The sequence below is a fragment of the Microtus pennsylvanicus genome, chromosome 18 (genome assembly GCF_037038515.1).
Source record: "Microtus pennsylvanicus isolate mMicPen1 chromosome 18, mMicPen1.hap1, whole genome shotgun sequence".
NCBI lineage: Eukaryota > Metazoa > Chordata > Mammalia > Rodentia > Cricetidae > Microtus > Microtus pennsylvanicus.
This window is the reverse complement of record NC_134596.1, coordinates 32041945-32065152: the sequence shown is the minus strand read 5'-3', so window position 1 is coordinate 32065152 and position 23208 is coordinate 32041945. Positions and strand designations below refer to the sequence as shown.

General features: G+C 44.8%; 1 protein-coding gene across 1 annotated transcript in view; it reads right to left on the bottom strand.

The window, feature by feature from the left end:
* The window catches only part of Ctxnd1 (cortexin domain containing 1), a 48451-nt gene that overhangs the window by 7329 nt on the left and 17914 nt on the right, over window positions 1-23208 (bottom strand). The gene's annotated exons all lie outside the window — the stretch shown is intronic.

Sequence of the window (23208 nt, the reverse complement as noted above, 5' to 3'; positions counted from 1 at the left end):
CCGCTCTCGCTGATCCCTGGTGAGATGCTCCTATCGTGATTTGATGTCACATTCATTCTATCTCCTTTTTTCCTTCCCCTCCCCAGCCCTTCTTTATGATCTCTCGCCTCCCCTTCCCATTGCCCCCTCTTAGTTTCAAGCCCTATACCCAAAGCTCCCTATGTCTATACACAGTTATGAAATTAAAGTTCTCAGAGGAGAGACATCTGAGCTACTTCACTTAACATAATGGCTTCCAGTCATAGCCATTTTCCTGCAAAGATGATTTCATTTTTCTTTATGGCCACATAAAATCCTTTGTGTACGTATGTAGCACGATTTAATAAAAACCCAGAGACAAAAATCGGGGTTCAATCTGAAAGTCAGAAAAGCAAAAGAGCCAACCATTGATTCTTACCTCTACCTCAGTCTGAAATGAAGATCCTGCCTCCAGGAATCTCAGAATGAGACTGAGTCTGAGAGCTGTCTCCTCCCATCCCCCATTCCTCTCTGGGGCTGGGATTAAAGGCATGCATCACTACTGCCCTGTTTCTATCGCAAACTAGTGTGGCTACTGGGATTAAAGGTGTGTGCTACCACTGCCTGGTCTGTAAGGATGATCATGCAGCTGTTTTACTCTCTGAAGTTCAGGCAAACTTTATTTATTGAAAATACAAATAAGATATCACTACATATGTGTCCCTTTTTTGTTGTTCCTTCATTTGTTGACGGACATCTAAGTTGGTCCCATTTCTTAGTTATTGCGAATGGCATAATAATAAATATGGATGCACAAGTCTTTGTGGCATCCTTCCTTACATGCCCAGGGCTTTTTAAACTTTTAATTTTTTGCCAATTTTGGGGATGACATCGTCTAGAGGTATATTTATCAGTATTCTCAAACATGCAGGAAAGCTGAATGAGTTGTAACACTCAGAGCCAGTGAGCGGCCTGTCTGCTCTCTCTCTGTCGAGTGTGCACTAGGTGAGATGCAGATGTGAGCTGCCTGTCTCTCTGCTCTCTCTCTGTCGAGCGTGCGGTGCGTTAGGTAAGATGCAGACATAGGCGCATCTCCCCCCAGAGACTGCAGCATTTACCCCGGTAACTGGAACTCACTCTTTGTTCCTTGTCTCTCTTTTTTTTTTTCAAATCACGCTTTCGGTGCGAGTGTGTCTCCTCACTCACACATCCCCCATGGCTCATGTATGGTGCAGGTCAGAGGACAACCTGTGTAAGCTTGTCTCTCCGCCATGTGAGTGTGTGCCTTATTTCAGATCATCAGGCTGGGCAGTCATCTCACTGGGCCCCATTAGAGTTTTCTTTTTTTAAAAAGTATGCTGTTTTTATAAGTTGAGAATTTCAGAGATGAAGAGACTTGGGAGGCAGGGAAAGGACGGGGCTTGTTTGTGGTTTCGGAATGCAGAATGTTGCCACAGTGGCACTTGTGGCAAGCCCAGGATTCTGTCACCCCTCCCTAGGCTTCAGGCCCTGCAGCCAATGTCGTCTCCATGGGGTCACCGAGTGCCTTTCTGAGAGGAAGAAACGCTGAGCTTTCTGCTCCTGGGTTGCAGAGCAGAGCTAAGCCCTCTGGTCTTTCAAGAGCCGACTGACAACGTCCTAGGCAAGTGGCCTCAGGTTAGTATCAGATAGTTTGTACATTGTGTGGGTCAGACCTCAGCAGACTCACCTGTGGCCCTCTCCTATCTTGTCTGGCTCTAGATCGTGGAGATTCACCCCAGGGGAATATGATCAGTGTCTCCTGGCCCAGGGGCACGTGTCAATCAGGAATGTGGCCTCCAAGAGCAGACTCCCCCACACTGCTCCCAGAGGGGAAATACCATTAGCCTTAATGACTAGGAGGGCACCTGACCCAGCCAGCTCTGTTTCAAAGTGAGGACATGACACCTGGGAGGGAACTCAACTTGGCACTCAGCTGCTGTATCCTGGGAACTGATCTGGAGGCCGTCACAGTCACCTGCTCAGTTGGTGCTGACATAACTGCACCCTCTTCTCTCACTGTGTGTTCTAAGCCGGCGCTTGTCCTCCAACCTCCAGCTGCCGGTAGAAAGGTCAGTGTTGGTGATTCTGACCATGGTGAACAAGTGACATTTAGGTGAGAAGTGTCTTCTGGGTTGACCCTGCATACTGGTCAAAGTCTGTAGTTTCATGCGTGGTTGGGGCGAAGGAGAGCCAAGCAGGAAAGAGTCCTGCCACATGCTATGGAAAGCTAGGGGGTGAGATAAACCAAAATGTAGCATCTGGGACCAAAGTCTGAGTTGGAAATGTAGAAAAACCTAGGGATAAGGTAATCCCAACTGAGTTAGTGAACAGACACAGGGTTTGTGTGCAAATTTGTGTACCACACCAGGCCAAATCGGAGATGCCCAGGGCAGGCTGTCGGCCCATCCTCGTCTCTTTGACTTTGCCTTGGAGGAACCTCAGTTGAACTCATAACAGCATTGGTAATATTTGCTAACATGCCAACCACAGTCATTTATACCCCTGAAGTGAGACCTTATCTGTTTGTTTGTATTTAGTCATGTAAGTATGAATCCAAACTCAGCAAAAAGTTGTAGAGTCAAAATGTGCTTGATTGAAACGTTATAAAGATGGCTCAGTCAGTAAGATCCCCAGAAGCACAAGGAAGGGTCTGAGTTTGATCTCCAGAACCCCACTTTAGGAAGACCCAGATGTGAAGCTTGGTGGCATGCAAGCCTATTTGAGTTCCAGAACAATGAAGGAGAAGAGAAGAAATAAAAGGGAGACAGGTCTTGAGAAATGACACCTGATGTCCTACGCCACCCCAGAGCCACTATCTAATGCAGACACACTGGGGTTTATTGAATACAAGACAGCTTAGACTATAATCCAACACACCAATGCAGCGTGTGGGGACAACAGCCCTGAGCCTTCAGGGAAGGGGTTTTTAAAGAAAGAAACCGCAAAGCAGGTTGACACAAGCCTTGGCGTTTCGGGATTGGGTAAAACTTACACAACTTTTGAATTTGTTGGTTGGGGTATAGAGGAATTTCAAAATAGTGACTGTCAGCAGACAAGAATTTCGAAGCAGCGGTTAATCAGATACCTACAAGGATGTTTGAAGCAAGCAGATGTTGTTTGGACACCCTGGTGGGTCACTTGGACCAAGGTAGGCACAGTTCCTTAGAAGTGTTTATGACTTTTCTGGGCTGGATTCACTCCCCTAGTTAGGTCCTGTCTAAAATGGGAGTTCTTTCTCAAAATGGAGTTTGTTCTGCTCCTTAACTGGGATTATGCATACAAACCACCAGGCACAACTGGTATGTGTACCTTCTCTCAAGGCCGCTAATGCTGTTGTTAGATTGAGATGCCACTACTGTGGCATACTTAATATTTCTGTATATTTTTTATTTTTAAAATTAGCCTATAATCTGGGCAGTGGTGGCGCACACCTTTGATGCCAGCACTTGGAGGCAGAGGCAGGTGGATCTTTGTGAGTTCGAGGCCAGCCTGGTCTATAAGAGCTAGTTCCAGGACAGTTAAGGACTGTCTCAAAAAGCCAAAAAAAAAAAAAGAAAATTAGCATATAAGGTATTATGACATTTTCAAACCAAGTGTGTTTCAGTGATTCTCCTTCCCATCTCTCCCACCCCTGATACCCTGATTCCTCCTTGTAACTCCTCCCCCAGAATTTTTTTTTTAATCATGTGCCATCTGTATTTCTGACTGCTTCTGATCCCCTCCTGTCAGCCTTCTTATTCTTTTGTTTGTTTGGTTCGTTGGTTTTTCGAGACAGGGTTTCTCTGTGTAACAGCCCTCGTTGTCCTGGAACTAGCTCTTCTAGACCAGGCTGGCCTCGAACTCACAGAGATCTGCCTACCTCTGCCTCCTGAGTCACCATAGACCAGAAGAACTCATGTCTGGCATCTTCCCTCCAGACACCAAGGGCAGAAAGTGAAGGTGTTGGGGGAACATGCCACCGAAGGCACGAGCAGCAGGCTGCAGCGGCATTGTGAATTCATGCAGGGGAACACGAATCGGGGCTGACCATAAGCATCCATCAGTTTGTTCTATAAATAGAAGCAGAGCCATTATAGAAGGTGACCTGTCTGCATCACCTCCCCAGCTGAAGAAAATGGTTAAGCAGATGACACTCTCTCAGGCCATAGGGAACCCATCGCAAGCCTGGTGGGAGTGTACCAGGCCCCTTAACTCTTCTGTCAGGGCATCTAGTTGGGCTCTCAGAGGAAGGTGATGAGTGCATGGTAGCTGATGATGGAAACCATGACGACCATTAGGGCCCAGCGGAGCATTGGCAGAGGAACTAGGGGAACTCAGTACTGTGGTCAAGGCTTAACTTCCAACATCTGAGCATTTCTTGTTTAGAAGCTTCCCAGGCAAGAATGCAACATGCCACAGCACTGCTTCAGGTAAGAGAAAACAGTATTTCTGCTAGGAGCACATGTAGTAAGCCATTGTACCACGTTTTTTTTAATTTATTATGTATACAATATTCTGTCTGTGTGCAGGCCTGAAGAGGGCACCAGACCTCATTACAGATGGTTGTTAGCCACCATGTGGTGCTGGGAATTGAACTCAGGACCTTTGGAAGAGCAGGCAATGCTCTTAACCTCAGAGCCATCTCTCCAGCCCCTACCATTGGGCTTCTAAGACATATGTACATACTCCATGTACAGAGCTGAGAGTACCTGGGAGTTACCCTGGGGTGGCCCATGGCTTAAAGATGGATGCTGTAAATTTGGGGAATCCAGATTGCTAGTCTTGGGTGGAAACAAATTTTGTTATATAATCTAGACATCAGAGCATCTTGGCACCAGGAGGCGAGAACGCCTTTTTCCCGAAAACTGCATGTTTACTGGGCAAGCTCAGCTTCCCCTGACCCCATCATGGTTTCTCCTGGAGCACTCTCAGATTAATCCCTGTACAATAGTTATCATCTCAGAGCCTGCTTTGGCAGTCAGCCAACCCCAAACAGACAGGCATCCATTCCTCGTATTTATCCTGTACTGAGATGTCAAATGCTCACGGAAAGCCAGAGGAGGAACATGATGCGTTTGTGATATCAGGTTTTAATCAGACCTCGTCCTTGTCCCGAAATATTTCAGCCTACCACACCAAGTCGCAGAAAATGCAAGAATTATGACATTGACACCAGGAAATCATGCTCTAGAGAAAAGGCCAAGGATGGGATTAGACAACCTTTTGATAGACGTGCCACTCATGAGTCTTCATATTACTCGTGGGTCCCCTGAGTCATCTCAGCAGGAGTCAGGGTTAGAGAGGAGAGTGTCTAGAATAGAGGCTTGGCAGACCCTTTGGTCTAGTGGAGTGAATCCCCATGACAGTCATGACAGAGTCACCATGGCAACAGACGCATAGCCAGCTTAGACCAAACTGGACAGAATAGAATGAGAAGAGGCTGTTGGCTCCTGGAAGGCTCATTCTGATGAGAGATTTGCTGCTGCCAAGAGAAAAAGGATGGGCCCAGGAGCACAGTAGACAGGCTGGGTGCAAAGGAGAGCACCCTAGCTAGACAGGAGCAGACTTTCGGACTTTGGAGTTTCTGATACGGTTTCGAAATTTCTTGGGACTCCTGACTTCTTTCCTCCTCCCCTCTGTGTTTCCTCTTTTGAAATGAGAAAGCATTGAATAGCTGTTTGGTGCCCGTTGCACCGCTGTATTTTTGGAGAAGATAATTTGTTTTCCAGGTCTGTAGATAGAGGAATTTTCCCTGGGGTGACTCATGCTCATGCCTCACCCTTGTTTCACCGTGATGATGAGATCTAGGACCTGCGTTTGCTTCTGTAATGAGCTGAAAGTTTGGGGGATGTTGGAATGAAAATGGAAGTAGGAACAGCATGAGTCTTTGGGGCTAGAGAGTGGGCTATGGTAGGTTGAAAATTACTTACCACAAATGCACACCATAATCCTTGGAAAGTGTGGATGTTTTAGGATGGATGAAGGGGGTTTTGAAGATTTGATCGTATCGAGGATGTATTATTCTGAGTTATCTTTGCTCTAAGTAATCACAACTATCGTGATATATAGGAGGCAGGGGGAGTTTAGCTATAGTAGGGGAGAAGGCAAGGTGATCACAAGCCAGGACTGATGTGGCCAGGAGCCAATAAATCCTGGCAGCTTCTAGAAGTAGAAGAGAAAAGGGATGGATTTTTTTTCCCTGGAGCCTCCAGAACTAATTTAATACTTTGAATTTTGTCCCTTAAAGTGCATTCTAGAAGCCTCATTCCCATAACAATAAATAAATACTTTCATAGTATTTTAAGTCACCAGACTCATGCTAACTTATCATAGGGTCAATGGGAAACTCATAAGGGAATCTTTAAATTTTTCAGAATAATGCACTTTTATTCATAATCCTTAATAATTTGTCTTTGAGATCTTTTTCCTTATGGAAGTGGCAGTCATTTGTCAGCAGTTTTAAGGACATCCCTGCCCATTTGCCACTGTTTTTGTTTGGTTACAATAAGCAACCACTATCTGCTTTGGTTCTGCTTTGTTTCGGGACAGGGTCTCACCACACAACTAAGCCTGGCTAATCCCTTAGCTCTTTATGTCCAGTCTATAAAAGACACAAGCTTCATTGCACTATTCCCCTAAGCTCAGAGGAATGGGAACAAATCAGCCAAGGACACACAAGAGCATGATGTTTACCGACCAGATGAAGCACAACACACTGGCATGTTGTCAGAAACACCGCACCTTAAAATCGAACCAAGGACCAAAATGAGGGAGGGAAGTGCGCACCAACTTTGGGCATGGACCACATGAGACAATGTCAGTCATACAACTGGAGAAAGGGGGAGAAAGAAGTTACGCAAAGCCAAGGAGAGCCTTCACTATGGAATCCAGAGGCTGTAGCACCAAGGTGAAGGTAGGGATGTTTACTAGTGCAGCTTTACACGGCCTGTCTTCTGAACCACTGACCCATCAGGGTGTGGCGGTATACTTCTACCTTACATTGGCACGCTAAAGTAAGAACACGGGGAACAGCCCTGAAAGGCTATGAGAGAAAAGCGAGGCAATGATCTTGCTTGGCCTTGCGCTAAAAGACCCTCTCCTCCAAGCAGTTTTGGAGAGTTCTTGTCCCTTGTACAATCGCTCTCACAGATAACACATTCATTTGTAATTGATGGGGCACGACCCACAGGTGGACACTGCCTCGCACTGTTTGCGAAGGGCATAAACCAATGGAAAGAGTATTCTCCACAATTGTACCAGAGTGTCACGTGAGATAAACACACACTGTGGAGACACCTCTGTGTGAGTGCGAATCTTGTGTGCATCACTGGAGGACTTTGAGCAAGACTGAATCTCTCCCTGTCTGTCAAATAAGGCGAGTCTATCTTAAGGGGTTTTCACGGAGACAGAAGGCAAGAGCTAACTTTCCGGAGCCTACATTTTCTCAGTCTTCCACTAGCAAGGGAACAGGATGCCCCATGCTGGCCACCTCTGAGCCTGCTTTCCTTTTGAGCTGGGCTGACACCAAGTATGGATCTCTGTTTCTTAGATTTGCTTTGTTGTGGGGCCCCCTTGCTCTACTTGGTTCACATAACCACGGATCTGGATTCTCTTGTTGGCCATACGTGGCCAGAGCCCTATGCCATTTTGTCTTGTTTGATACTCAGTCTTGGCTCCAGCTTGGCCTACATGTTGCCTTACTAAGAACATCCTTCTGGTATCTGGCCCATAGTGACTCCCTCTGGTGTTACCCACTGAAAGGGAGAGGACACCACAAAACCACACTCTACATCTAGCCTTTGATGACGCAGGAGGAGGCTGACTCCTGTCCATGATTGGCTCCTGTCTGATACCGTCAACCTTTAATATCAAGGAGAGCTTTGCTGCCCCTGAAGTTGAGAAAACCCAATGCAAATGCTGCCCAATAATTCAATTATGCTGGTAAAAGGAGAAAGAAAAACAGAAGGGACATTAAAAAGTAAGTGAATGGTTCCCTGAGTTGAAGAAAGTGTCTGTGCATTCAGGTGCCTGGGAGGCAAAAAACGGGGGTGTCAGGTCCCCTGTAACCGGAGGTGCAGGTAGTTGTGAGCCACCTGCAGAGGGTGTTGGGAAGAGCAGTTCATAATCTTTTATTCTGAGCTATCTCCCCAGCCCTGCATGTCATTGGGATTTTAAGAGGTTGTAATGAAGCCCTAAATCTCTTTCAGTGATGTGGCTGTTTTAATGGTATTAATTTCACTGGGGTCTATTTTGAGCTTCTAGAGCAGTGGTTTTCAACCTGTGGGTCGTGACCCCTTTGGCAAACCTCTCTCTCTCCAAAAAATAGTTACATTACTATTCTTAACAGTAATGAAGCTGGGCGATGGTGGCGCACGCCTTTAATCCCAGCACTCGGGAGGCAGAGGCAGGCGGATCTCTGTGAGTTCGAGACCAGCCTGGTCTACAGAGCTAGTTCCAGGACAGGCTCCAAAGTCACAGAGAAACCCTGTCTCGAAAAACAAACAAAAAAAAAACAAAAACAAAACAAAACAAAAAACAGTAATGAAATTACAGTTATAAAGTGGAGACAAAAATAATTTTATGGTTGAGGGGGAGTCACCACAACCTGAGAAACTATGAAAGGGTCGAAACATTATTAGGGCGATTGAGAACCATTGTTCTAGAGTCTTTACCAGCTTCTTCCTCCAGTCCGGGCTAGAAAGTTTCCATTGTTGCCGTAGTCTTTATCCCGGTTGATGGTAGTAATTGCTAGGCCTCTCACTTGTTGTGACTGCTGTGGCTACAGTTGCTTCCCCTCTTTCTGTTTTAGCAAGGCAGCTGTGGTGTGTTGGAAAGCCACTGCTGCTGGGATGGTTGCTTTTATTCTGACACACTGCTGAAACATTGTATTCCAATGCTGGCATTTTCAGGTGGGCTCTATAGGGGAGAGAATCATAATCGGCACACAGGGATACCCAGGGGTCCTTTTCCTTAATGCGTTCCATTTAGTTGTTTCTCTTTCCTGTGTTGTTCTGGCCAAGATTTCAAGCACTTCTAGGAGCGGCAGCAGAGAACATTCTTGTATTATTTCCAGTTTTAGAAGAAGTGGTTTCTGTTTTCTCCCTGCTGAGTACAATGGCTTTTAAAAATTAATTAATTAATTTTACATTCTGGCCACAATTTTCCCTCTTGCCCCTCCTCCCAGTCCCTCTCCCCCTCCCTCCCTCTGTCCCCACCCCCCAGTTCACTCCTACTCCATTTAATGTTACTGGCCAGTTTGTTAGGTGTCATCTCTATTAGGTTGTGTTAGTTACTCCTTGGTTTTGTGATCAAATACCATGACTTTGGCAACTTGGGCAGCAAGAGTTTATTTCGGCTTCTGTTTCCAGGGGGGAGAGTCTGTAATGGTTGAATAGATACGGCAGCAGGCAGCTGGAGCTGGCCGCAGAGAGATCACACTTTTAGCAAGAAACGTGAGGGAGAGAGAATGAGCTGGGAGTGGGTGAGGATGTACACTCCCAAAGCCCATCCTCAGTGACCTATTCCTCCAACGAGGCTCCATTGACTAAAATTCCTATAACCTACCCAAACTGTGCTACCAACCACGCAGAGGACCATGCATTTAAATATCAGAGACACGGGGTTCATTGCTCATTTAAGCGGACTCGGTTTGATGGTAAGACCCTCTTAGGATGGCTCTTTGCTCCAGCATCACTGAACAAACCAGAAGATAAGGGCAATTATCCCGATTGCATCTGCCTGCTGTGCAGCTACCTGGTCTCTTGTATTAAACTATTCTTGCAGCGCGCAGGACTGCATACCTTGGGACACTCTTTGGCTTAAAGTCCTATTGAGGGGATCTCATCCTTTCCCTGAGTGCTGCCAAACGCTCTGTGTTAGAGTTGATTGTTTCTTTGAAAACTTGAACATCTGCTGTGGGGTTCACCTGATCTTTGTCTATCCAGCGCTCCCCAGCGTCTTTCCACACCACCTCTTTCTGCCCATATCTGTGCCTTTTCTTAGTTCCTTAGAGATGGAGAGATGTGCTGGTTGTCTCCTGGGCCATCTTTTCTCTCTAAAGGACATTCTCATTGCCGGGAGATAGTACTCATTCTGCTTAGATGCCCAAAGAGCAATGATTTAATATAGGAATATACATAAAACTACCCATAAATTCTAAGAAGTTGAAATTTTATGGCAGCCGTTCTAAGCACAAAGGATTAAACGACAGAACAAACCAACAGCTTTGTGATTTAAATAACATTAAAATAATGATCGCGTTAATAGCAAAGTGCAATTATAGAATGTTTAGAAAAACTTCCTATGAGAACAGGATATAGTAAAACCTATGGGTGGCAGCTGTTGACTATACCCAGAGGCAAAACCATGTTGCTTGTCACAGAGCAAGAGGAAGCAAACGCAGCGAAACAAAGACCCAGGCAAAGAAGTTGTGCAGTCAGCATCAAGGACAGCTGGAGGAGGAGGTTAGCTGAGTTAAGAGTGGTCGTTAATAATTGACAAAGCAAACCAGCAGAATTAAAAACAAGCCCTAGAGCAGGCTCTTGCTTAAAGCTTGCCCTAGACAAACTTGTGCTACATTAACTTTAGAAGAGAAAAAAAACAAATGCATACCCTTAGGAAGGAAGTGAGCTAGGACCATAGATCCTGGGGTGACAGAAACCTTAATGACCTGATTCTCTGGAAAACCCCACCAAGACTTAGGAAAACTTCAACGATGATGCTTTTTTTAAAAAAACAAAAAACAAAAAAACCAAAAAACCTAAATGGTCAAAATCGAATGAAAATCCCAAATTAAACAACTATATGGAATGCTTGAGTGTTTTCTTGAAATGAATCAGGTCCCAGCAGGTGAGTCAAGTCCAAGTCCACAAAGCTGACCATCATCCTGCAAGGATCATAGGCTGCCCTTGGAGCAATCTGGATCAAGGTCACTTATTCTTGTTCTGATAACACTGGAATTGTATATCCACACGCTCCTCCTCACCATTGTGGATTCTAAAGCACCAGCAACGTATTTCCTGTTAGTAGTCCCAGAGTGGCTCTGCTAGGGCTCCCATTTTGCATATTTGGCTTATGATTAAAGCACCACAAACATGCTTGTTTATAAACAAAAGACAGGACACTTCCGAATGGAGTAACCCTACAGTCAAAGGCTGGCTTGAAAAAACTCACGAAACGGCTAGGAAGAGTTGTCTCCAGTCTCATCCCCGTAGTTTTACAGTGTGTGATTTGAGCTCTTGGTTTTCTTTAACCCTCTTCCACAAGTCCTAATGCCATGGTACCATCAATCTGCCTTCCCAGTTGGGCTACATTGCTGGAGCAGTAGCTGGCTTTCAGGATGGCTGAATTCAGACCTGCCCCAGAACCCATAGCATTAGGAACTCAGAACTAGTTCTCCATAACCTAACGCAAAGAGCGCCTCTTCTCCCTGTGGTGACTTCATTTCTGGGGTTTCATGGCTCTTTCCTCCCTCTGGATTTTTTGTTTGTTTAAGGAACTGTTGGCTACCAAAGATATAGAAGCAAACTTCTATATCTCCAGTCCTTCAGAGAAAGGAGAGGACCATTAGTTAAGTCTTCACTTTCAAGGGTCCTTGGCACCTTTGGTGTATGTGTCTGGATCTTTCTGGCATCTTCCAAGATCTGATCAGTAAAGTTTATGTCTCAGAAAGAAATGGTAAATTATATCTCTTTGTATATTCAGCAATGTAGAACCAAGGTGATATTTTTAAAAGTCTGTCTTTATCTCGGGTTTCATTGAAAAAAAAATTCTTAGTACAGTGTCTCCATTCTTGAGCATGTATTTTCTGGCTTTGCTCCTAATAGACACAGGGCAAAAGCACACTGTCTTTCAGTAGTACTTTCCTTAAACTGATGCAGATTTCCCTCTGCAGAACTAAATTGAGATTCTGAATTCCTGTACGTGGACAAAAGCCCCGAGTTCTGCGGATTAGGGAAGAGCTGTTTCTTACTCCAAGATCATCTCTCTCGTGCCTCCATGCACTGAGTTCTTCACATTCCTCCTTAGAAACTTCACAGCTGCTAAATGGCAGCGGGGGAAACCAGGTGAGCAATCCTGCACTGTCATCCCAGAAGGATGTGGGCCTTGACAGTGGATCATCCTTCTTTTCCCATAGAGCTGGAAGCAGTGAGATCATTCAACCTAGGGATGCCGTCTCAGAGTTTAAGAGAACCAGGCTCAGGCAGGGCGAGAGATCCCCATATGTCCCCCACAGGGAACAGAACCCTGGGACTCTGGTTGCTGATGCAGCAGCTCTCCACAACATTGACAACTCAGTCAATGTTTTGTTTCCTTGACTTGGTTCCAGCTACACAGAAGGTAGTTTGTACCACTAGGACACAACAGACAAAACTTGTCCTCCCTCCTCCTCCTTCTTCCCCCCACCTCTCTCCCCCCCACACACACCTGCACATCAGTCAAAATCTGAGACTCTCTATCATTGTGGGTAGAATAGCAACAAATCAAGCTTCTACCATGAAAGAAAAGTCTATGAAATTGAAACAAGTCTCCCAAGATCAGGCCCAGACAAAGCCCATGGAGAATCCTTGTTAAATTCATCATGTTGTGTGTCTGTTTCTGTAAATAATTTTGGTAAAGTTACGGTTGCTTCTATTCACAGCTTTTATGCAGCAAGCTTAATTAACCTATTCCTTTATAAATTGTTTATGCTTTGTGTGACTCTTAAGCTTCTTTCTTGCCCTGATATTTTGCGTGTTCTACTTGCATATTCTAGAATGATCTTTTACATTCAGGTTTATAGTGCATCTGAAATTGATTTCCATGTAGAACTTTAGCTATGCATCTTCCTATATACATCAGCAATTTCCTATTCTGGTTATTGACTACTCTGTCCTTTCCTTCAGGATTTATAATGCCATTCCCAACGCATATCTCCACAGGCGTCCATTTCTGGATGCTTTATCACTTTGAATTTGTTTACTGTCCATATCTGAGCCAACTCCACACTGTCTGGAGTTGCATTAAAATAGCATTATCATGCATCTTGCAGGACGCTGCTGCTGGTTCCCCTTGTAATTCCCATTCAAGAATATCCTAACTCCTCACTGCATACAGGGTAGGGGGATCTTGTTAAGTCAATGAAGAACTCTATAGAGATGTTGACTGGATTTGCATTGAAACTATAATTGAATTTGTGCTGAATTATTATGTACAATATATCAAGCCTTTGTATTCGTGGGAAGTTATTTAGACTCTCAATCATGTCAATTAGTTGTGTTCTATAATTTTATTAATAAGAAAGCTATTTTTCTGTTTATTTCAAGATATTTTTGTGGTTTTAGCATTGATATAATCAGTAATATCCTTTTCTCTTTATATCTTCAGACTGTTTTGGTATGTAGAACAATACAGATTTATTAAGTAGAAAGATGGGGCTTGCTAGATGGCTCAATGGGGAAGGGAGCTTGTCATCAAGCTTGGCAACCCAAATTCAATCCCTAGAGTTTATATGATGGAAGGAGAAACTCAGCTCTTCCAAGTTTTCCTCTGACCTCCAGACATGCACCTTGGTGTGGGTGCACTCATGCCCCACGCATGCATGTCCACGCGAGCACATGTGCAATAAAAATTACTTTAGAAAAGAGATGAGAGTGATTCCTTGACATGTTAGCAGCCTGGTTGGCTCAGGGAAGAGCTTCATCAACTTTCTTAGGTCTTCCCTGCTGTGCATCGCTCCTGTGCCTGCTCTTCCCTAGACCCAGATGTTGAAGTCTGGAGAGGGAATCTAATATTAACTAGGACATATTTTAGCAGGAAATAAGATAATAAGTCCTGGACATTTTCTTTCTGATAAATGACTCCCCACGCCATGTTTCCTGTGGTCACTCAAACCGCTGTCCTTCCTATCCTGCAGTTCTCCTGGCTGCGTTAGGAGACTCCTAGAGCATGCTCCTTAGTTCAGACAGGAAGCAGCATGATGCATGAGCCTGGAGTGCATAGTAAGACTTTTGTGTATGAGAGGAACCAGTTCCAACTCTGGACTGCCTCCGTTTCTCCTATCGCCAGGGCAGAGTGCTCCTGGTCCTCTTTACTGAAATATCTTTCACTCTGACCCAAGGCTCGGTGGCTCGTCTACTGGGGGCAGAACTCTGCTCTTTTCCTGATGGAGGTCTCCCTTTGATATGGGGGTGCCCCCGTCTGCTCCCCTGACTCTGCAGCTTCTCAGAGAGCATCCTAACTTGTTTGCCAATATTGCTCCAGCGTTTTCATCTATTATTTTCTTAATTTGCCAGTTTCCCCGGGATGTAAAGAAAGAGAGAGGAATGAGTAATCAATCACCCTTTTGTGATAAGCAGGATGCCCCCCTCTTTTGGCTCCTCTGCCTGCTAACTAGCCTGCTCCTCATATCTTATTCATGGAGCTTACTGAGTTTCATTGCATGCGCACAGCAGATGCTTTTAAAATTTTACTTCAGTTTGGGGAAATCCATCATTTTCTCAGTGTTTCTTTTGACTCCTAAATTCTTGTTTCTTCCTTAATGTTATGAAGCAAAAAAGCAAGAAACTGGCGTGCAAGAAGTATGTCCATGGTCCTGTGATGCATGAGGAAAATGTGCCTGTACTTCCTGCATTAGTCTAACTGCCCTTTTCAGGTTGTTGTTATTATTATTATTTTGTTTTTGACCCAGGAAGAGTTCAGGCATTCTAAGCCCCGCCTCCTCTCTTTACTTCTCCTCCAGCTGACATGTGGGTGTATAGAGGGTCATTATGCCCCTGTGGTGGGGTGCTGAGGATTTTGAGATTCATACAGAGTGTTCTGGACCCATGCTGGCTTCTGCTCCCTGGTAGGGGGACTGTTGGATGTGCCTGGTCCATCCGGCCTTTTGGGAGAAGTGGAACAATTGCCCCTGTAGCTAAGTCCTCACTAATGCTCTCCCTTTCGTCTAACATTGAAGATTTGCTGTCCTGCCATTGCTTGTTGGAGGATGACTGCATGAGATATCAGGGTGCCCTGCCTACTGTAAACAGGCAGATGGAACTAAGAACATGAGTTTGTGTGTGTTTGACTCATTCCCGCCATTCCATTCTTCTCATACATACATGCTAACTATGGTTGGGTCATGCTCAGTGGATGAGCCCTGGTCTTATGCCCTTGAACTCTCCATATGAGCCTGGGTGTTTCAAAAGTCCTTAGTGAGGACTAGAGTGAACGAAGAAACTGTGGTCTAGATACTGCAGTGGCAACTCGTGGATGTAAAAGCATCATTGGTTCTCTTTATTTGGGATTTTAAAGGCAATATTTTGTCTTGACTGCAAATCTTCATGTAGTAAGAAAATACTGCTGACATAGATAGAAATATAGAATTTTTGTTTGACATAAGTGAAGGTGGATATTTTAGAAACTCTGTGGCATGTATCTTATGCATTTTTGTGAGGCCAATCCCGCCAAAGCACGCTAGAAGTGCACAATCATATTTAGAATTGTTTTAAGGACTTGAACTTTTGGGCTTGGGAGTTATTTCCTGAATAGGCCCCAAATCTGTTGACTCATTTCCACAATGGCTTTCTAGAGCTGTAGGGTCAGTAGGATTACGTAAGGCAAAATCAATTCTGTTTCCAGATCTGCGGGGAAGTAATTGCAGATTGTATCCTGCTGGGCTGGCGGGCCTGATGAGTGTCGCTAAAAGCCTCTCTTGATGTGGGTGTCGCCTCTATTAGCAAGCAGGAGGACTTTCAGTTCCTATTTCTTAAATATTCATAACCTCTTAAATGTCACAGGCGTGAACACATGCTCACACACTTCTGCTGAGAAAAAGATGTCCAAGTTTTTCATGGAACCAAAGGGTCCCTACAGGTCTTCCTGTGTCTAGCTGGGTGCTGCTGTGACTAGTGGCTTTGAGGTCATTTGAGTTTCTGTCCTGTTCCTTTGTTTAACTTGCTATTCATTATTGATTAGAATATTACGTAACTCCGAGGGGAAGAGGTAACTTGGAGAATGCTTATAGGCATCACGTGATTATCACCTGAGTGCAACCCAAAGAATTTTGTCTGGCTATTGTTATCCTTGGGACAGTAATGCAGTCGCACTGTAAATTACAGATCTGATTGGCCTTTCTTTCAGTATTTGTACAGACTCACTTTCTGCACCTTTTGTTGGACACTGTTTTGGTCAATCTGAGTTGCTGGAACAAAGACATAATGAATAGTGTGTAAACAACCACCAGGTAGAGCTTCCTGTTCTGGAGGCTGGGAAATCCAAGGTCAGAAAAGACAGGTTTGTTGTCTGATGAGGACCTGTTGTTCACAGGCAGGAATTTTCGCTGTGACCTTGTGTAAAGGAAACAGAAACAAAGCTTTCCGGGATTCTTTTCTCTCTCTCTCTTACTTTCTTTCCATCCTCCTTCCTTTCTTCCTTCCTTCCCTCCCTCCCATCCTCCCTCCCTCCTTTCTATCTTCCTTCCTTCCTCTCTCTCTCTCTCTCTCTCTCTCTCTCTCTCTCTCTCTCTCTCTCTCTCTCTCTCTTTCTTTCCTGGGGATGAACCTAGGGTCTATGCAACATAGGTAAGAGCTCTTCACTGGACTGCATCAGAATGTGGGTCGGTAGGATTAAGATAGTAAAAAGAAATAGTCATCTTACCAAATGCAATCTACACATTTAACACAAGCCCTATTAAAATCCCAGTACAGGTATGTACAGACCTTGAAAGAACAATAGTCAACTCAGCATGGATAAACAAGCAAACAAACAAAAACCCAGAATAACTAAAACAATTCTCTACAATAAAAGGTGTACTTCCGCAGGTATCACCATCCCTAATTTCTAGTGCTACTACAGAGCTGTAGTAATAAAAACAGCATGGTACTGGCATAAAAATAGACAGGTAGACCGGTGAGATGGAATAAAAAACCCAGATATAAAGCAACACACCTATGGACCCCTGATTTTTTACAAAGCCAAAATTATACAATGGAAAAAAAGAAAATATCTTTAACAAATGATACTGGCCTAAGTGGATATTAGCATGTAGAAGAATGCAAATAGACCCACATCTATCTCCCTGCACAAAACTCAAGTCCAAGTGGATCAAAGACCTCAACATAAATCCAGTTACACTGAACCTGACAGAAGAGGAAGTGGGGAATAGCCTTGAACATATTGGCACAGGGGACAACTTCCTGAGGAGAATACCAGTAGCCCAGACACTGAGATCAACAATTAATAAATGGGACCTCATGAAACTGAAAAGCTTCTGTAAGGCAAAGGATGCTATCAATAGGATATAACGGCAGCCTACAGAAGGGGAAAATATATTCACCAAACCAACACCAGACAAAGGACTGATTTCCAAACATATAAGGAACTCAAGAAACTAGACATCAAAAAACCCAAAGCAAAACAAAAAATCCAATTAAAAATGGGGTACAGATCATAACAGAATTTTCAACAGAAGAATCTCAAATGGCCAAAACACTTAAAACAATGTTCAGCATCCTTAGCCATCAGGAAATGCAAATAAAAACGACTCTGAGATCCCATCGTATACCTGTCAGAATGGCTAAGATAAAATCCTCTAAGGACAGCTTATGCTGGAAATGTTGTGGAGTAAGAGGACCTCTCCTCCACTGCTGGTGGGAGTGCAAATTGTTCAACCACTTTGAAAATCAATATGGCAGTTTCTCAGAAAATTAGGCATTGATCTACCTGGGACTCAGTTTTGAGCATCGTTGAGCAAGTGTCCTTGTGGGATGACTGTGCATCCTTAGGGTATATGCCCAAGAATGGTATCTATGTTCCTAGCAGCATTATTCATAACAGGCAGAACCTGGAAACAACCTAGATGCCCCTCAACTGTAGGATGGATAAAGAAAATGTGGTACACTTACACAGTGGAGTATTACTCAGCTGTTAAAAACAATATGAAATTTGCAAGCAAATGGATGGAACTAGAAAAAATCATCCTGTGCTAGGTAACGCAAACCCAAAAAGATAGACACAGTAGGTTTTCACTTCTAAGTGAATATTAGCTGTAAAGTAAAGGGTAACCATGTTACAGTCTATAGTTCTGGAGAGGCTAGGTAATAAGGAGGGACCAAGGAGGGTTGAGAGCACATGGATTTCCCTGGGAAGGAGAAACTGATCTCCTGGGTAGACTGGGGGGATGGGAACATGAGGGATTGGGTTGGGGACATGGGTGGGGGTGGGGATAATGAAAGAGATGTCTTGATGGGGAGGGAATGGAAGAAGGGGAGAAAGGCAAACCTGGGGTTGGGATGTAAAAATAAATGAATAAACTTAATAACGAAAAAGGACAAAAAGAAGTCCCAGTTATACCACTTTTGGGCATCTACCTAAAAGATGTTCAATCATACCCCAAGGACACTTGCTTAGTTGTGCTCATAAAAGCTTTATTCACCATATCTAGAACCTGCAAATAACCTGAATGTCCCTCAACCAAAGACTAGGTAAAGAAAATGTGATACATTTATGCAATGGAATAAGACTAAGCTGATAAAAACAATGACATCATGAAATCTGAAGGCATTAATGGAAGGAACTAGAAAAAAAAATCCTGTGTGAATTAACCCAGACCCGGAAAGACAAACATAGTAGGTACTCACTTCTAAGTGGGTCTTAGATAAAGGGCAACCATGCTGCAGTCCACAGCCCCAGAGAGACTAGGTAACAAGAAGGACTTGGGTGTGGGGGAGAAGCATAGATTTCCATGGGAAGGGGAAATTAGAAGAGACCTCATGGGTGCATTGGGGCGGGTGGGAATGGGAACATGGAGGGCCAGGTTGAGGGGTGGATGGGGGAGAAAGTATTGAAAGAAATGACTGGAAAGAGATTTCTGCATTTAAGCAGAAATCTCCAAGAATGACTCCAGCTAAGAAGTCTAGCAATAGAGGAAACATAGCCTGAACTGGCCATCTCCTGTGGTCAAGAAAGATTTTCAGTGCAGGGAGGGATTGGGGCACCCACCCAGCCATGTAACCTTCGCCCTACATTCTGTCCTTGCTATAGGATGTGCTGGGCAAGGATGGTGCAGATGATGGGAGTGGCCAACCAATGACTGGCCTAGCCTGAGACCCATGCCATGAGAGTGAGCCCAGCCCTTATTGTCTGGAGTACCAGGACACGGAGGCTGTGTGACTCAGAGATGTAGGATAGAACTAAACATGATGGGGAGGGGATATCAATGTAATAATGCCTAACCATATTCTCCTATACACATAGATTGGTGCCTACCCCAAAAGCCGTCAGAGAGGCTTCATCTAGTAACTGAAACTGATGCAGAGATCCACAGCCAAGCATTGGGCATAGCTCAAGAACTGTTCAAGAGAGGGAGGAAGGATTGTAGGAGCCAGAGGGGTCAAGGACATCACAAGAAAAATCCACAGAAACAACTAACCTGGGCTCATAGGAGCTCACAAAGTCTGAACTGACAGCCAGGAGGCCTGCATGGAACTGACCTAGGCCCTCTACACATGTGGGACAGTTGTGTAGCTTGGTCTGCTTGTGGGACTTCAACAGTGGGTACAGGGGATCTCCCTAATGCTTTGGCTGGCTTTGGGGAATCTATTCTTCATAATTGGGATGCCTTGCCCAACCTTAATACAAGGAGGGTCATGTGATATGTGCTAAATTTCCTGGACTGACCTTGATCTTGCTTTATATCCCAGGCAGGTCTTTAACTTGCAATCCTCTTGCCTCAGCATCCCAAGTAGCTGTGATGAGAGACCACTAGTCTTTTAGCGGGCCACTAATCCCATTTTTCTGAGCTCCACCTCATGGTCTACCCAGTCCCAGCAGCGGCTCTTAATGCTATTGCTTTTGAGCTTACTTGTCAGTCTTCAAATTTCACAGGACACCTTCAGCCCACAGTTCCAGCTCTACAGTCTTGTTGTTCTCTCATTAATGAACTAAATTAATCACTGTCAATTGCTCATTCCACACTTGTGTGAGAGTTGTAATTTAAGGTTGTCAAAAATTAGGCTTTGATCCTTCTATTGTGTCCTGGGAAACAAGACTGTGTCAAAACTGAGACTCATTTTATCATACACACAGACAACATAACGGCTTTATTTTGCCTGTAAAGGAGGTAGACTCTTTCCAGGTGGGTAACCCGGTTTCACGTTCTTCCTAGCAGACAATGGTACGATGCTTGGTAGCTGAAGGCAGCTTCCAGGATCTCCTGGGAACGTGAGAAGCCTTGCAGGTGGTCTGCCTACTTGGGGTCTAGCGGTGAGGACTAGAGAGAGCAAGAGCGTGGTGGCCTGTGACACTTGAGGACGGTGTCCTTCAGTGCTTGTGGGCTGTGCCCATGGGGGTTCTGGATACAGTTCCGGTCTGTCTGAATTTTGCCCTGTTGGCTTCCATTGCTTTAGCCATCGGCTGTAGCAACTCAGGCCTTGCTGTCTGCTGCTTGACTGAAGTAGATTCTCAGCAGCTCTCGTGTGCTTAGAACCTGAGCCCTCGTCTCTTCTACACCCAGTGCCTGACCCCAGGTCCATAATGGACTTTCTCCCCATTTCTGGTTTACGCGTTCGCTAGAGGAGGTAGACCTGGGTTGCAGCCATTTTAACCACTGCTTTCAATATCTTGTGTTTTAGAAGAAATATGTCCATTTTCCTAAATCATTAGTGCTATGGAGTTATTCATAAACCCTCTTGCTGTTTTAAGATGATAGTCGCATCTGCAGTGATGCCTCTTTTGCATCCCTGATACTGGCCGTTCACACCTTCCTCCTGGCTCTTCTATCAGTTGATAGCTTTTCTAGTCCCTGGGCCAGAAGCTCTTGGCTTTTTGCTTTCTGTTTCGTTGGCTTAGTTCTTTTCATTATTTTATCTCCCGCCTTTGATTTTCTTTGAGTCTAATTTACTTTTCTTTTTCTACCTTGCTGAGTTGGGAACTTTCGTTATTGATTTTTGACTTTTTCTCTTTTTTTTTTAAGTCCTCATTTGGAGTTGTAAACGTTTCTCTAAGCAATGACTTAGCAGTAACCCACAAACTCCAAATGTTTTCTGCTCTCAATTATTTCCTTCAATGGGTAAGTTGCTGAAGGATGTTGCTTGATTCTCAGTTAGAACTTTTCTTTTCTAAAGATTTATTCATTCATTTATTATGAATACAATACTCTGCCTGCATGTGTACCTGCACTCCTGAAGAGGGCACCAGATCTCATTACAGATGGTTCTGAGCTACCATGTAGTTGCTGGGAATATGAACTCAGGACCTCTGGAAGAAGAGTCAGTGCTCTTAACCGCTGAGCCATCTCTCCAGCCCCCCTCCCCTGCCAGTTAGAACTTTTCTAGCTCTCTTCCTGCTTCTGCTTTGCCTGTCCTCTTGCTCCCCGTTTATATGGGGGGGGGTTTAAAGATGTCTTTCCAGTAGTCCCAATGGCCAAAGAACTCACTATTCCTGACTTCTCTTCTCGTCCCCCACCCCCGCACGGTGCCCCGCCACATCGGACTAATAAGAAAGACTAGGAGACAGTCCTCTGACCTCCTCTCCCCACTCCCCCGGCACGTCTTGCTTTGCCCTGCTACATTTCAGTGCCATTTCTCCTGTCAGTGTCCCCTTCCTGAACGCAGCCACGTGAAGATGGCAGAGCGTGAAGATGGTGAGCACCGTGCGAGAGATGTATGAGCCACGTCCTATACATTGTTCTGTGATCTGCTAAACCAGGGAGGAAATACAGGAGTTTGGAACATTGATTCCCCAGGAGAAAGCCTGACGGCCAGGGTGGCTTTTCTGCTGCATCATGGTATTTTGATTGTTGGTCCCTAACTATCCCTGTGGTTTTTTTTCCCTGAATACCTCTGTCACATTCTCATCACCTCCCTGCAAGACCTGTACTTAACATTGTGTATTGATAAAGAGCACATTAGCTTTTGCAACACTGTCTTAGCACACAGAAAAATTACATGTGCCCTGAGAACAGCAGCTGCTGCTATTTGCCCATAATTGACATTTTGGAATAGGATTTCCAGTCATGATGTTATCAAGCAAGTGAAGTCTTGTTTTTCAGCCATAACTGTGGGAAGCTCATGCACCTTGGGTGGCATGAAGCTTCTGAGGTCAGGATGGGCTATGGGATCAGCAGTATCCCCAATTGTGACTGGAAAGAAAGGTGGATGAATGAAGGGGAACCTGGTTGCCAGGATAAGGTGAACCCTGGCTGTGAAGGCTACGAGGCAGGAAAGATAGTGGGCTGAGAACCAGGCGAGGCAGCACGGTATTGCAGGAATGGGAACCCAGGAATAACAGCCCTGGCTTCTGTAGCTGCCTCCCCTGAGTCTCCGAGGAATTGCCTGCGATCTTGGCAGTCTCCAGATATGTTAAACCAGTGGCCAAAAGCATCTTGAGGAAATTAGATTTCCATTTCTAATCTGATTGCCATTTAATCTGCTGCCCTTTATGTGATTATTTACCATTTGCATTGCTAAACCCTGGCAACGAGCTCTCAATTGATTTTTCTTCTTCATGAGACTGTCTCACTTGGCAGCCCAGTCTGGACTCCAACTTGCAATCCTCCTGTCTCGGTCTTCTGAGTGCTGGGATGACAGGTGTGAGTGACCACACTTGGCCATGATGGATTTTTAAAAAATCAGCTTTTTTCTTCAAACCAAGAAACTGAATTGGATGGCATGAATGGGCGGTGAGAATCCTCTTGGCAGCATGACGTAGCAGCTCTTGACCAAGGTTTCCCTTCATGAAAAATTTCCAAACACTTCACAGCGCTCCGAAGTAACATCCCCATCCCCAGCCATGCTGCAGCAGTGAATTTCTCTCTCCCTAAAGACAGCCAGAGGCACTCAGTAGTAAAGTCTCAACACCACAGTTCAAACCCCAAAGGCCTTTGCAAGGGAAGCTGGAAACCAGGCCCTCGTAGACATGTCCTGTGACGTAAAGTCTCAGCTCCGACTGTCGGCTGCCTGACTGCCAGCCACGTGGCCTTAGACCAGCCATGCAATGCTAAGTCTCAGCTTCCTTACCTTCACAATGAGCTAGTGATAGCCCCCTGGATCGCTGGGTCTCTGAGAAGAACAGATGAAAACATAGCTCTAAAGCACTTCCGTAAAAATCCAGCCATGCTCAACAAGAAAAATCATAATAAACGCAAGCTACTGAACCGGAAGAAGTGGTGTCTGAAAAAGACAATATAAATCTGCAGTTTGTGTGTGTGTTTTTTTTAATTGTCTCCTTCTGTAGATGTCCAGTTATCCAAGCAGGTTGCAGGTATACCAGATGTCCCCATCTTCCAAGCTA